This window comes from Cyanistes caeruleus, chromosome 8, assembly GCF_971803275.1.
Source record: "Cyanistes caeruleus chromosome 8, bCyaCae1.hap1.1, whole genome shotgun sequence".
NCBI classification, from domain to species: Eukaryota; Metazoa; Chordata; class Aves; order Passeriformes; family Paridae; genus Cyanistes; species Cyanistes caeruleus.
Window position 1 is genome coordinate 16,179,183 of NC_141708.1, and position 13,326 is coordinate 16,192,508.

A 13,326-nucleotide genomic window follows, 5' to 3' on the forward strand; every position below is an offset into this window, starting at 1 on the left:
CTTTGCCTGCAGGCCAAAGATGCAGCTACCACTGGTATGGAAAGCAAGGGCAGGGCAGTCTCTGACAACTACATCTATTGTGAGCTTCTGCTGGAGACTACATTTGAGATTGATTATGAGACAGTAATGTGGAATGATCAAGAATGCTAGTAAAACTGAGATTTTTCCTGTTTAATCTTTCCTCTTTCTCCATTAAGTCAGTTCTTTTGTTGACAAATGAAGAAATTACTTTCCAATGCTATTTGATATTGGCACCTTCCTATCTTCTACATGTCTATGAAGTAAGTTGCCAAATAATTTATTTTTGTGTCTTCATTGTACAAACAGTACTTTGGCATCTGTCATGTTCTGATTTTTATTTCCTCCTATTTGAAGCCTCCTAGTAATTTGTAGAAAAGCAATTAAAGCTAAAAATGGACGTTCACAAATGCCAGTAACATCACATTCAGTAACTGTAGCTCTTTTTCATTTAGCTCTACTCATGCACAATTTCAGGGATGCACTGTGCCTCCCAACAAGCCCTGAGGAAGGTATACACTACAATCAAGCAGCTGATTACCAAGCTTAAGACTTCCTGACAGTCAGGGAAAACCAGTGGGGCTGTACATGAGGGGCATTGGCTCACGTTCACCAGTTCCCATCACAGGTACTTGTTGCTCCAAACTAGTCATCAAAGACTAATGATATTCTGTAATCATCTAGAGGCTTTGTGGAGATAGCAGGCAGAGCATTTATGCTTTGTAAATTCAATAAATGGTGTGTTCCACATTTTTTTGTCATACAGGGAATATTAAACATTAATCTTAACTAGCCACTAGATGTCAATGTTGCTGTGCTAAAAGGCAAATGCAGTTTTATTTGTTTGGCTGATAATTTCCTCAAGAAAAGTTCTTCTGTATTTAAAGATATTTCTAGTACAGAGTCAGTGACAAAAAATAATCATAGACAAGCCCATGCTGCATCCATTATTTCAAGTGCAGCTATGCATTTTTTTAAATATTTTGAAGTTGCAATTACCATTTCAGTGCATAATCATTGTTAGAAAAGTGCCTTTGAAAAAAATAGCATCTGATTGATCATCAGTTTCCTTCCTTGTTCTAAAATCCCAGCCTTTGTATAAGTAGCCACAATCATTTTATTGCATTTCACTTGTTAATAAGACAAAATAGAGCTAATAATATAATATTTAATCCTATTATAAAAGTATTGAATTTCCTAAATTCCAGTTATCAGTTATTCCTCTTTATTATTCCTGTTTAACACCACTGGATAGCAATGTCAGATACATTGTATGGAGACAGAATTTCTAGAACACAGACTTCCAATATGATAGGCAATTTGGAAAACAGTTCTTTTGAAAATGAGTATATCTAAAGGCAGATCTGACTGATCATGGCATTTTAGGACATGTGAGGTAGAATTTGACCCATGGACCTTTGCTATTCCTGGCTCCTCTGTCTTTTGTGTGAACAAATCACTGCCAGTCTCCACGATGACTTATTGCCAAGTGCACTGAAGGTGCTGGTTCTATTGTCTGTGTACAGAGCATTTATTTTGAGACCAAAGTTTGGAAATTGGTTTAATAAACAGTCATGGAAAGCTGAAGACAACAATGCATGTCTTGAATTCAGATTAAATTTGTTCCACCTTAGGATAAAAACAAATATCAAAGGCTCTTATTAAAAATAAAGATGAAACTTCCTGTTGATCTGAAAAATCTCCCAAGAAGTCAAAGATGTGGAAATTGCACCCTTTTTCTCAGCTGATCAATTTGGTAAACAGAATCCCAGTTTAGGTCACAATGTTAGAAAATACAGCCTAAATAACCTGATTTACTCCTTTAGCTCCACCTCCTATGATGCACATAAGGCCTCTCAACTTCATACACAATGCACAAGATTTTTTTATTACTATTGACAGAAGAGCAGCCTTAGTCTTAATTATCATGGACTGAAGTTGTTGAAATCCTGCTCCACATTTTATTTGATCGTACCATTACTTCCACTCTTAACATGCTAAAGAATCATAGATACACTATAGAAGGACTATAACTGTTTTAATTCCTAACATCTATTTTAGTTTTCTTGACTATGACTACAGAGTTATGTAAGAATGTTATAATAATATCTTGAAAACCAGATTGCTTCATTCATTCATGTTGTTGTAATTAAGGGAACTCTCAAAGCACCAGCCTTGATCCAAAAACTTCTGTATACTTCAAAAAAATTCATTAAAATAAAGTTTTCTGCAAGTCCTTGTTGAGATGTACAGTGTAAATAAAAGCAGTATGATCCTGTAAAGACTAATTGATTCAGTTATGGAGATAATAAATCAGATAAAAAAAAAATAATTCTTAGAATCAACTCCCTGTATGATCTCTGAAGTTTGGATTTTTTTTGGAAAATGTACAGAATTTTACTAAATAAATCCCCTAGAGATATATTATGTAGACTTCTGTCTAGTGTCCTTTAATTGTCACTGCTAGTTCCACATTTGTTTTGTGGCAGGTGATTTTGGGGTCCAGAGCTTAGTCTGGCAACTCTGCTCAGAACAAAGCTCACTACAAGATTACACATGCATGTAGGCATGCATAAACTTGAGCAGTGACTTCAGCCTATCAGGAATTTAATTTAAAAGTAATTACCAGTATGTACAAAATACTACTTCGTAGTTTTATCAACATGCATTTAAGTAAGTGGAATACAGAAACTTAACTCCTCCACCATGTTCCAGTTTTCATTTGAGGAGATTTTAGAAGTTCATTATGCTTAAATTCCCTGAAGTATGAACTATTTCCTAAGAGAGCAAAGAATGCCTAATCTTACTTTTATGGCTAGATCTGCTTTGGTGGAAAGTGACTGATGGCATCCAATTACATAAATACAAGAGAGAGGCAAATTTGTTTTTTCAGTTTGATATCAGAGGTATTATAAAAGATGAAAAAATAATAGAAAATAATAAGCAAGAGAAGGAAAAACGAGTAATGTGGAAATAAATAAAACAACTGACAAGCAGTGTACTTATTTTCTTTAAATTACATAGTTTCCCACTGGATTTTTTGGAAGGGGAAAAAAAGAATACATGAGCAAAGTGACAGTTGATTGCATTTTTAAGCCATAGTGGAAAACATATACATTCCCTCTTTTCCTGATGTGCATTTTTGTGCATAATGTCTATCATGTATATATATTCATAATATTCACTCATGAGAATTGACGAAAGGTTCAAATCATTGACAGGGAATGTTTGGAATCTGAAGTCTTCTGTATGAAAAGGTGACAGACAATTCCCTGTCATCTGAATTATGCAAGCAGTTAAGCACTATTTGTGTACCCAGCATTCTATGTAACCTGGAAAAAAGGTGCTTCAAAGTCTTGAATCTAAGGTGTAATGTTAATAGAGATGTATGGTCTCATTCATGCTAACATGTTCCAGAAAACACCTGGTTTTTAGAGATGTGTTTCATCTTAACTTAGAAGTCGAGCTCTTAACGCAGGAATCCAGAAGGCCAGTCGTGAAAACGGTACTGTGGAGCTGGTAAGATGAGTTCATCACCGTTTTTTCCACTGGTTGTCCTTAAGCAATGAAAATAAATCAGAGATTATTGGCAATATACAGTGCTGCAGTTAGTTTGGAATCTCACAGTCAGATTTAAAAAAACTAAGGTATAAGAGCATAATATAAAGTAATGATGACAGAATCTACTCTCACTTTATCTTACTGCTTCAGTGGGATTACGTAGTAAAGTAGTACAGTAGCTGCATGTAGAGGCTGTTAGTATCCAGGTTGAGGTGATCAATAACTGATCCTTCAGTGAAAACTGAAGGATACAGGGATTTTAAAGAGCTGTTCTGAGCACTGAAGTAGGATGAATCAGTGGAAAAATCCTATTTCACAAATTTTAATGAACATGCTTATAGACTACTGCTGTGAGATCTCATTTAATTAATAATACCATGAGCCATTCTGATAGAACTGACCTTTTATTAGTAAAAGTATACTACTGGTTACCAGGGTTTGGAAATAATAGGGATTGTATTTCAAATTAAATACAATTTTATGTTATTTAATCACCAATATCATTAAGACATGAAGTACTGAAATACTATCAACCTTTCTATTGAAAGTATTGCCAGGACACTATTCATTCCATGCCACCTAAGTGGAATGGGAAAGATAACAATCCTAAATGGCAACCATTAGTCTAACTTAGTTACAAATATCAGGTTATGATATTTATAGCCAGCAACACTGAGCTGTGCAATACCCACAGCTCTAGAAGTAAAAATGGCAGACTCAAAAAAACACTGAGGAAAGTTATCTACTACAAGTATAAAGAAATATTTCAGCCTGTACCCTGGGGGAGATCCTGCTACTTGCTGAAACCACATTCAATTTGCAAGTGGTAAGTCAAAATGTTAACAGTTATATATCTAGATGACTGCCTTTCTTGAATGGAATCAAAACATAACCACATGGAAGATAAAGGTCAGGATGTGAAGTGAGATTTGAGTGAAAAAACATTTCCTTTAGCATTTCATAAAATATTCTCTCAAGTTTGCATTACACTGGCCTTAAATATACTGCTCATAAAAGATGGATTGTGTTATTTAGATTTATATTAGGATCTGTTTTAATATTTTTTATCAATCTTGGTTTATTAAATTATTTAGTAAATTATTATATTTATATTAAATTATATTACTATTTAGTAAATCCATGTCACTCTTTCCCTGTACAACTTTTAATTGAACCTCAGCCTTATCAGAGTCAGTATTTGGCAGGTTTCTATAATATGAGTCTGTTAACAAAAGGAAAATACTATTTTGACTACCTCACTTATCTTGGATATGGTCCTAATCCAGTCACAAATGTTAAGAACTAGAAAAGGTAAGAAGACTAGTGGAACATTTTGATATTTTTCTTACTTGAAGACATCGATACCCACAGAAAAATTTTCCCATAGAACAAAATACTAAATTGTTCTCCCAGTTAAAAAGAAGCTAATATGTGAATATTAGCTTCATTAATATATGAAGGTACTGTTGTATTGTGATCTAAAACTACAGTATGAAAAAAAAAAAGCCTTAAACTTATGATGACATCCATGATTTGTATTGATTTGCAGTTCATTGCAGCTTTAAGAACAACACAAATACCCCACCCCTGGAGCCTAAGAGTCTCTATGAAAAGAGCATCACAGCCCTGGTCACATATGCCCATCACATGCATCCACACGGATCCTCGGCAAGGAGGGATTTAGCTGTCTTTGGAACATCACCCATTCTGAATCTATAGCAACCCTCCTGTAATATGCGAAGCTATTTTTAGCATCAGGGCAGCCTTGAAAACAGCAGGTAAAGCATGAAAAGAATGAATAAGTGGTTGTGGTGCTCGCCTGTGAATAGAAGCTATATATAGCTCTTGAGAGAGATCTTAATATATATGTGTATATATTTACAATGTGCATATGAAGGGATAACTGCCTCCCTGAGGGGGAAGCAGGGGTGTCAGAAACGTAGAGTAGAGCATTATTACTATTTGTGACCTGAGCAGTTATCTAAAAAGTCATTATTTCCAATTGTTCTGTTTAAGAAATTGTTAATGGAATTGGGTATCTTTGATCCAGTCTTTATTTACAATAAATGTATAGCTTTCATTTCCCTGAGTGAAGAGAAAATTTAACAGCAGGAGACTATTTGCAGTTCCAAGATCCATTGCAGCCATTACTTGCTCCAAGAAATTCTCTAGTGACTTTCTCAGGTCCCCCTTTCCATGTCTAGAAGCAAACATCTCAGTTTCTGTGATGTTAACTGTTCTCTTGAGTTCCCAAACCTGTTTTTTTCATCCTTGTCTTTTTCTCTTATATATTCATCCATTTGCTTCTAAAAAAAAACGATGGGAAAAAAAGCCACATGTGCCTTTGTTTAATGAGTACTGTGTGCCATTTATTTAGCCAGGGAGCTATACTGCTTCATGAAGGAGCTTATTACTTCTTACTGATGTGTTATATTGAGGCTGGGAATTAGGCCCTCCAGTTTTAATGACTCTGCCTAAATCACAAGGGCAGGAACAGTGGAAACTTACAGATGCCTACAAGTGAATGGTGTCAAAAAGGAAGTCAGCTGTATAGGATTTGGATTATTGTCTTAGAAAACTGATAATTTTGAACTCAAAATGTGAATGTCACCATGTTCAAGGTAGGGAAAAGCCTTTCACTTCTGAGCAGTGAAATGCTCAGAAAATACACTAAAATACACTAAAATGTGTATTTCTCTGTTGCTATGAAAATTATATTTAAAACTACAGTCATTTCTTAGATAAAGATGTTGTGTTGGTTTTGTTCTCCCACTGCAGAGGGAAAGGGCCAGCAGCCAAAAGAGCAAATCTTTTCTTTAAGCTGTACTAAATATGTAGCATATTGACATATGAGCAAACAGATGTAATGAAATTTTCAGCCCTCCAAAGTCTCTGCAGGGCGAATGTGGTTTGTAAGAAAAAGGGACCTTGGAGTTCAGCTTGGTGCAGTACTTTACAAGATGCAGAATCTGTGCTAGGCTTGTGCAGTGGCAGCATGCCTGCCATAATGTAGGGTGGGATGTCAGGCACATTTGGTTTTTGCTTAAAGTAAAAAGGATTTTTAACTCTTACTGAAATAAGGTATTTTTTCCAAATTTCTTGAGTTGTTGAGAACAATAAAAACATCAGTAAAATACACTTGTGGAGCTTTCACCAACAACCCCTTAAAATGTTTCGGTACTGATCCAAATCTCTGCTTTGTAAAGCAGGTTGGTTAGCAATGATGAAACAATAATATGTGTTTGATGAGGCACATCCTTCCTATTGTGCAGTTCATTATGTCCATAGCACTCCAGCAAGGCTTCTACTTGAAGCATTTCAGTGACTTCAGTGGCACTAAGATTTCTTTCACTGTAAATTATTCAGGACACAGAAACCTGTTTTTAACAAGTAAAGACTTTCTCCTCAAAAGCCTGTTGTCTCTGCCATGTAACAAATAAATTTCCTATGTACATTTAAATAAATAATATTTTGTTACTTCTTTTCTGCCTTCAAAATGACAAGAAAGATTAAAGACAAGTTTATGAAGATAAGAATAATTCTTCAGGGAGCCAGTGCCATGAAAAAGTACAGAAGGGCATGTAAGATAGCACAGGTCAAGGAAAGGATTTTGTAACATGCTGTCTGTTTTTAATTAGCATCTTGGCACACTAGAAGAGCTCAGATATTTTTCCATGAAGAAATGTATTATAGACTTTTCTAGTTGCCAATTAAATGGCATTTAACTACACTGACAGTAGTATGTTGTTTTGGGTCTGTAGAAAGCATTTGCTCATGCTAGAAAATCTGGGACATTTTGTTTTGTATACAGGGTTCTTACTGGACTGGATTTTCTACCCATCCTATTTTGAATGTAGGCATGGAGGATACCTTCTATGAATAAATCCCAAATTAAGAGTGCAAGGAGCTGGCAGAGTGGAAATGATAATTATGAAGTGTCAGTTTGTATACATCTGTTGAAAGTCTGTCCTCCAGTTAGATGATAATTTTTAAACAATGGTAGCTACATACTAGGGTGTTTTATGAGGTTCATATTTTGTGCTGTTTGGTAGAGACTGAGGTACTTTGTCACCAATTCTGTCCTATGGTTCATTTAAATATGAGCATTTGTAACATGAAACTGCCCCTCAAGTGTGCAGCTCCTTACACATTTTCTCTAACAGTGAAACCAATGCTGTCTGCCCACTCCTGTCCTCAGCTGATTGTTTCGGCTCTGGCAATTTTTGGGAGGGGGGTTTGAAAGATTTGGGCTTGTTTAGGGTTTTATTTGTTTTCTGGTTCTTTTACCAGCTAATTTATTTAATCTAGTTTAGAGAATAGTATTAGAACAGAAACACCAGCCGTGTGCTCACAGCAGTGATCTGTGGAAGAGAGCAGAATCAATAGCACTTGCAAGAGTTGCGAAGAGAGAAACCATCCTATTAAGGAAAGCCTTGCACAGAAATATGTTCTTAAAATCACCATGCCGGTTCTGAAGAAGCTGGCAATTACAAATTAACCATAGATTCTCTCACTAGTATCATGGTTTTTATGTCTGATAGGGCTATGTAGGGGAAAAAAAGGCAAAAAGTAACTTGCATGTTTGAACAGGACTTCTTGCTGAGAGGTTCATATAGAAGACACTTAATCTTACAGTAAGATGTATGCTAGATGAGGAGTGTGATGTCAGTTCCACTGAAATGGATGGGCATGCTGACTGTCTCAAAAGTGTCCCCATTTCTAACATGGGAGAAGTTGATCTTACCTGAGTAACCTACAGGCAAATTTTCTTGAGAGTTGTCTTGAAAGAGTGAAAAAAATCCATATTTCTGCAGCAGGTGAATACCTCATGTTCTTTTATGTTGTTTCCTTTCTTACACTTTCCCCTATCTTAGGTGTGGTATCAGTTCCTGCTGTGAACCATGAAGTAAGACAGCTTCTTACATCTTTGAATTGGGCTCTGGTTTGCTCTTGAGCTCGTATGTTTGCTCTTTCATTTCCACCCCCCCCACCCCCACCCCCCCCCCCCAAGTTTAAATATCCATTGTTAGCATTTTCAAGTCAAACACAGACAATAGAAGCAAAGCAAGAACTATTTGTGTAGGTCTGGAGAAAAGTGGCTGGTTATCAAGAGAGCAGTAAACGTGGTGCTGCTGGGTTGGGTGCTGCAAAGCACACTGGTTTATAACAGAGCTTAGAAGTAAATGAAGCATCAAGAATCATAATGATATTGAAAGTTCTTAGTTGCAACAAAATCAAACCTAGAAATAGATTAATTTTGCCTGGTTTCCCTTTGAAAGAAATACACTGTGCATCTGTTTTTCTTAAAGAGAGATCATTCAGGTACCAATACATCTCTCCTGAGAGATTTTTTGTCATTGGTCAAATTCAGGCGTACCTAAAGCAGGCAAGCAGTTCCAGAGACACCTGCACATTCACCAGGATATGCTCAATGGAGCAGGTGTTGTACATCACTATGAAATTTTGGCCATGAGAGTTCACTTCAGAGGTGATCACTTCTAAGTCTATAGTGAACTGTGAACTGGCTACTTTACGTAAGGGAAAGGAGACCACCCTCCAAGTCTTTCTTTCCTCCAAGCTGGCAGCAGCTAAGCAGCCATTTCCTCGGCTTTTTGACACAGGGACTGGCCTGGTTGTTCTGCTTTTGATGAAACTGGTATAATAAAGAAGAATACCCATAATACAAACCTGTATAGACAGGATAGGGCAAAGTCAGCAGAACTTTCCAAATAAAAAGTTTTTGGCAGTCTTGTGATTGTTCCCAAGCTTGTCTATGCTATGAGCTGTTGTAAAGGCATCTCAAGTTTTATTATGCCTAACCTGCAGAAGGCCTCTTCCTGGCAATGACTCTTGGTGCCAGATCCACCAGGAAGCATAGTCTTTTCAGAACTGTTTAGAATTCACAAGACTTAGTTTTGTTTATTGAAAGTACAGCCTCATTCTCAGCTGCTTTAAATTTGCCATTTGCTGCAGAATTTCTTAAAAGGGTGGAGCCAAGAGAGCAAAAACTCGGACTCATGAAATGGTTGTAAGAAGTCTTTGATCTCAAAACCCTTCTGTTCCAAACACAGTGGTAACATAGCAATGACAATGTTTTTTTCTTTAGGAGACACGTGAACACTGGGTGTGTCTCGGGCTATTGCCATCTGTGTGGTGTATTATGGGCTTAACACCAAGTACAGTAAAGTCTCATCACCATCAGTGGATTTTGGATTAGGCTACATACGTGCAGGCAGCTCACCCTGAACAGGGAAAAGGCAACACGGTTTTCTAAAAGCAGGATGAAATTACGGGTAACTGTAACAGGATATGGATCTGCAAAGGGAAATGTACTGAGCATGAAATCACAGGAAACTTATTAATATTTTGTCATATGTTAGTAATGAAAATATTCTAGTCTAATGCAAATATGCAAATATAGTCGTTGGTGTGGAGTTAATACCTAGAAAAATATTAAGTATTTCTTAAAATAATTTTTGTTCTATGTTCTGACCATTTCTGTTTGCTGTCCTCAAATATTTTCGCATACAGGTTTACTTGTAGAAGTATTAATAGTTTAACCAGATATTGGAGAATATGTGCTAAAAATGTATGTGATAATGATGATGATGATGATGATGATGATGATGATGATGATGATGATGATAATAATAATAATAATAATAGTACATATGTTTGCTCTAGAAACAAAGTCATGGAAGTTGTGCTAAGTCTGACCAAAGAACATGAGCAGTGTTGCGTGGTGAATACCTCTAGTGGCAGCAGGCAAAAGTAGCTTTGACTGTCACATACTTGCACCAAGATTTTTACTAGATGGTTTATTATCATCAAAAATTGTTGTTACCAAACAATTTGAATAAATTGGAAGCAACAGCAATTTGTTTCTTACCACGCAGATCTACTGCGTGGGAAACCGTCGGTCCCTGAGGCGTTGCTGGCTCTGGTCAGCCCGGAGAGGTGAGCTGTGACTCGCGCAGGCAACACCGCAGCCGCTCGCCGTGGGCCCGCCAGGCTCCCTCCCGTCGCCTCAGCGAGGGCCGGCACAGCAGGGGCCGCGGGCCGATGGAAGGCGAGGGGCGGCCCGGCGATCTCTCGGGCCCGGCCTCGCCCCCGCCCCGCCGAGGCCGCTGAGGGCGGGCGCCGCCCGGGGCAGCCGCGTTGCCGGGATACGGAGCCGCGGCGAGGCGGTGGCGCGGGGGCCGCGGCGGCCCCGAACGGTGTCCTTCAGTCACTGCCCCTTAATCACTGCCCCTCGGCCAGTGTCCCCCTGCAGGGTCCCCCTCTGCGGTAGTGTCCCCCTGGCCGGCCCGGAACGCGCCTGAACGCCGGCCCCTTCCGCGGCACGGCAAGGTGCAGGGTTTTCAGCTAGAACGTCAAGTGATGGGAAGCAGACCGAGGAACGCATCCACAACTCCCTCATCCCCCCTGCTGGAACCTTGCAGAAAGAAAAATAAATTAATTTTGAATGCCATTGTGCCTACTCAGTACCTGAAACACCCGGGAAAACAAGCAGGGACCGAGAGGCGGGCGCCGGTCCGTGGGCGCAGCAGGCCGCTGCCTGCTCCGCTGGCCTGCAAACAAACAGCGATGGCATCGGCAAAGGGTGAGCCAAGTGTCGCCGGGCTGGAGAGAAGCTATGCCACTGAAAATCCATGAACCACTTTGTTTTTAAACTGCTACATGGCAGGAAATAAGATGCTGAGCTTGGCAGAAAAGGACTCTTATCCTTTCTGTCATTATGCCTCACTTTTGATGGGGCTGTTATAAATATTCATAATATTGCAATTTTGGAAAAAGCGGTTGTTTTGGCATGTGGTTTGGAATAGAAAACTAACTTCCAGGCGGTTCTCTGCATGGACAAAACTAGAGTCAGGTTACTGCTCTGCTGCAGAATGTGCTTTTGTAACCGAAGAAAACACTACACTGCAAAGTTTTCAGGAGGTTCACAATGTGGTTGGAGTATTAATTAAAGAGAAATGCCTAGGTAATTGATGGTGGATTTCAGTGAATGAGCCAAAGGAAATGAAACACGGGGTTTCACCATTAATGGGAAAATATTGCCATGGCAATGGGTAGCTTTGCCAGGAATAAACAAACAAACAACAACAGGCCTCTTTCAGAAAAAAAAAAAGAAGAGAATTTTCTGTTCTCACCTCACCATGTCTGTGCCATTGGACATCTTGGAGAGGAGAAGATGGTGTAGTCTACTTATGCAAATCCTACAAATCCAACTTCCTTCTCAGTAGGTACAATTAGATCATTTCCACATCAAGAAGCCTTGATATAGCCTTTATATTGGGGACTGGGAAGGCATCAGCATTTGCTTTATAATTATTTCAGTGCCTTGGCTACTATAATTCTGTTCAATTTTCTTACAGAAGGTGGATGGGCTTAGAAACAACCCAGGTTTCTGTCACTCTTAGTTGGTGCTGCTTCAGGGAGAGACTGCTGACAGGGGAAGTTTTCTTAAGAGCAAAAACATGGGCCCACACTTAAATTAATAAAGACCTTTACAAAAACACAATGGAGAGAGCAAGGGAGCTAAGAAAGCATGAGCTGCCCTTTCTTCCATGGGCTCAGGTGCCTGGTGGCAAGTGTGCCCATGCACAGGCAGTGCTGTCCTCTCCCAGCAGGGCTTTTGAAGGTGGCCATCTGCCTCTGAAAGCCTTCTGGGCATTTCTGGCTGCACCTAGACCCTCAGAGGATGCAGTCCCACCACCTGGTGTGAGCTCTGGGTGTCTCCCCTCATCCCAGGGTGATGGACCTTAGCCACCACCCAGTTGAGGATTCAGGAGTGCTGAAGTCCTGCCTTGTATCCATAGACTGAATTTCTTGCAGTTTTTCAGGCTGTTATTCTGCCCATAGCCTATGAAATCCCTTTGGGGATTTGTATCCTTTTGGGCACCTGGATACGCACTAAAGGCTTTGCTGGGATTGTTCCTGAGAAAGATAGACATGGCCTGATGTTGATCTTGTAATTTTTGTGGCTTGTAGAGCAGGAGCAATGGGCCAGAGCCAGGTAGCAATGTGAAATCAAAGGAGGGGGAACCAGAAGTCAGAAGAGATCTCCTTATCAGGAGATCAGGTGTCTCCTGGTGAGGAGACAGCACCCATGTGAAGGAGCTAATAGTAATCCTGACTGTATTAAATGTCTGTACCACTGGGTTGACCCAGCTGTGTTTGTGAGCTGTCTAATGTAAACAGTCCAAAAGGGAAGTGTTAAGACCTGGTAAAGTTTGCAACACTCATCTAATAGCAATACTATATTAAACAAAAAATCATCCTGTATGGCTTCCCAGGTATTTGGCATTTGTTAGTTTTGTCTTACCATTCTTAATAAAGTAATACTTAGGTGCTGCTTAAGTTTCCATTAAAATGTTTAATGTAGTTTATTGTAAAGTCTTCAGTCTGAGGACTGTATCTGACAGAGCACTCATACCACACCTAGCACTCATTTCGATTGCAGCCTCCAGGCAGTTTTGTAAAGGTTTATTATTATCACCAAGATCTGTCCTTATCCTGTCACTCCTCAAAGAAGGTCCATTCTTAACTATGGGTTTAACACAACTGGTATTTAAATGACAATTTTATTTTTTTCCATCTAAATGATCAAACCAGTTCCAAGAAAATACATTTTTTTTAACTTGAACTTTAAATTGATGTTGTCCATACAGAACTGTGCTTAGTCCACCTATGCCTTTATTTCCCCAGCTCAGAAAACATGCAACAAATAAGAACCATTCTTTT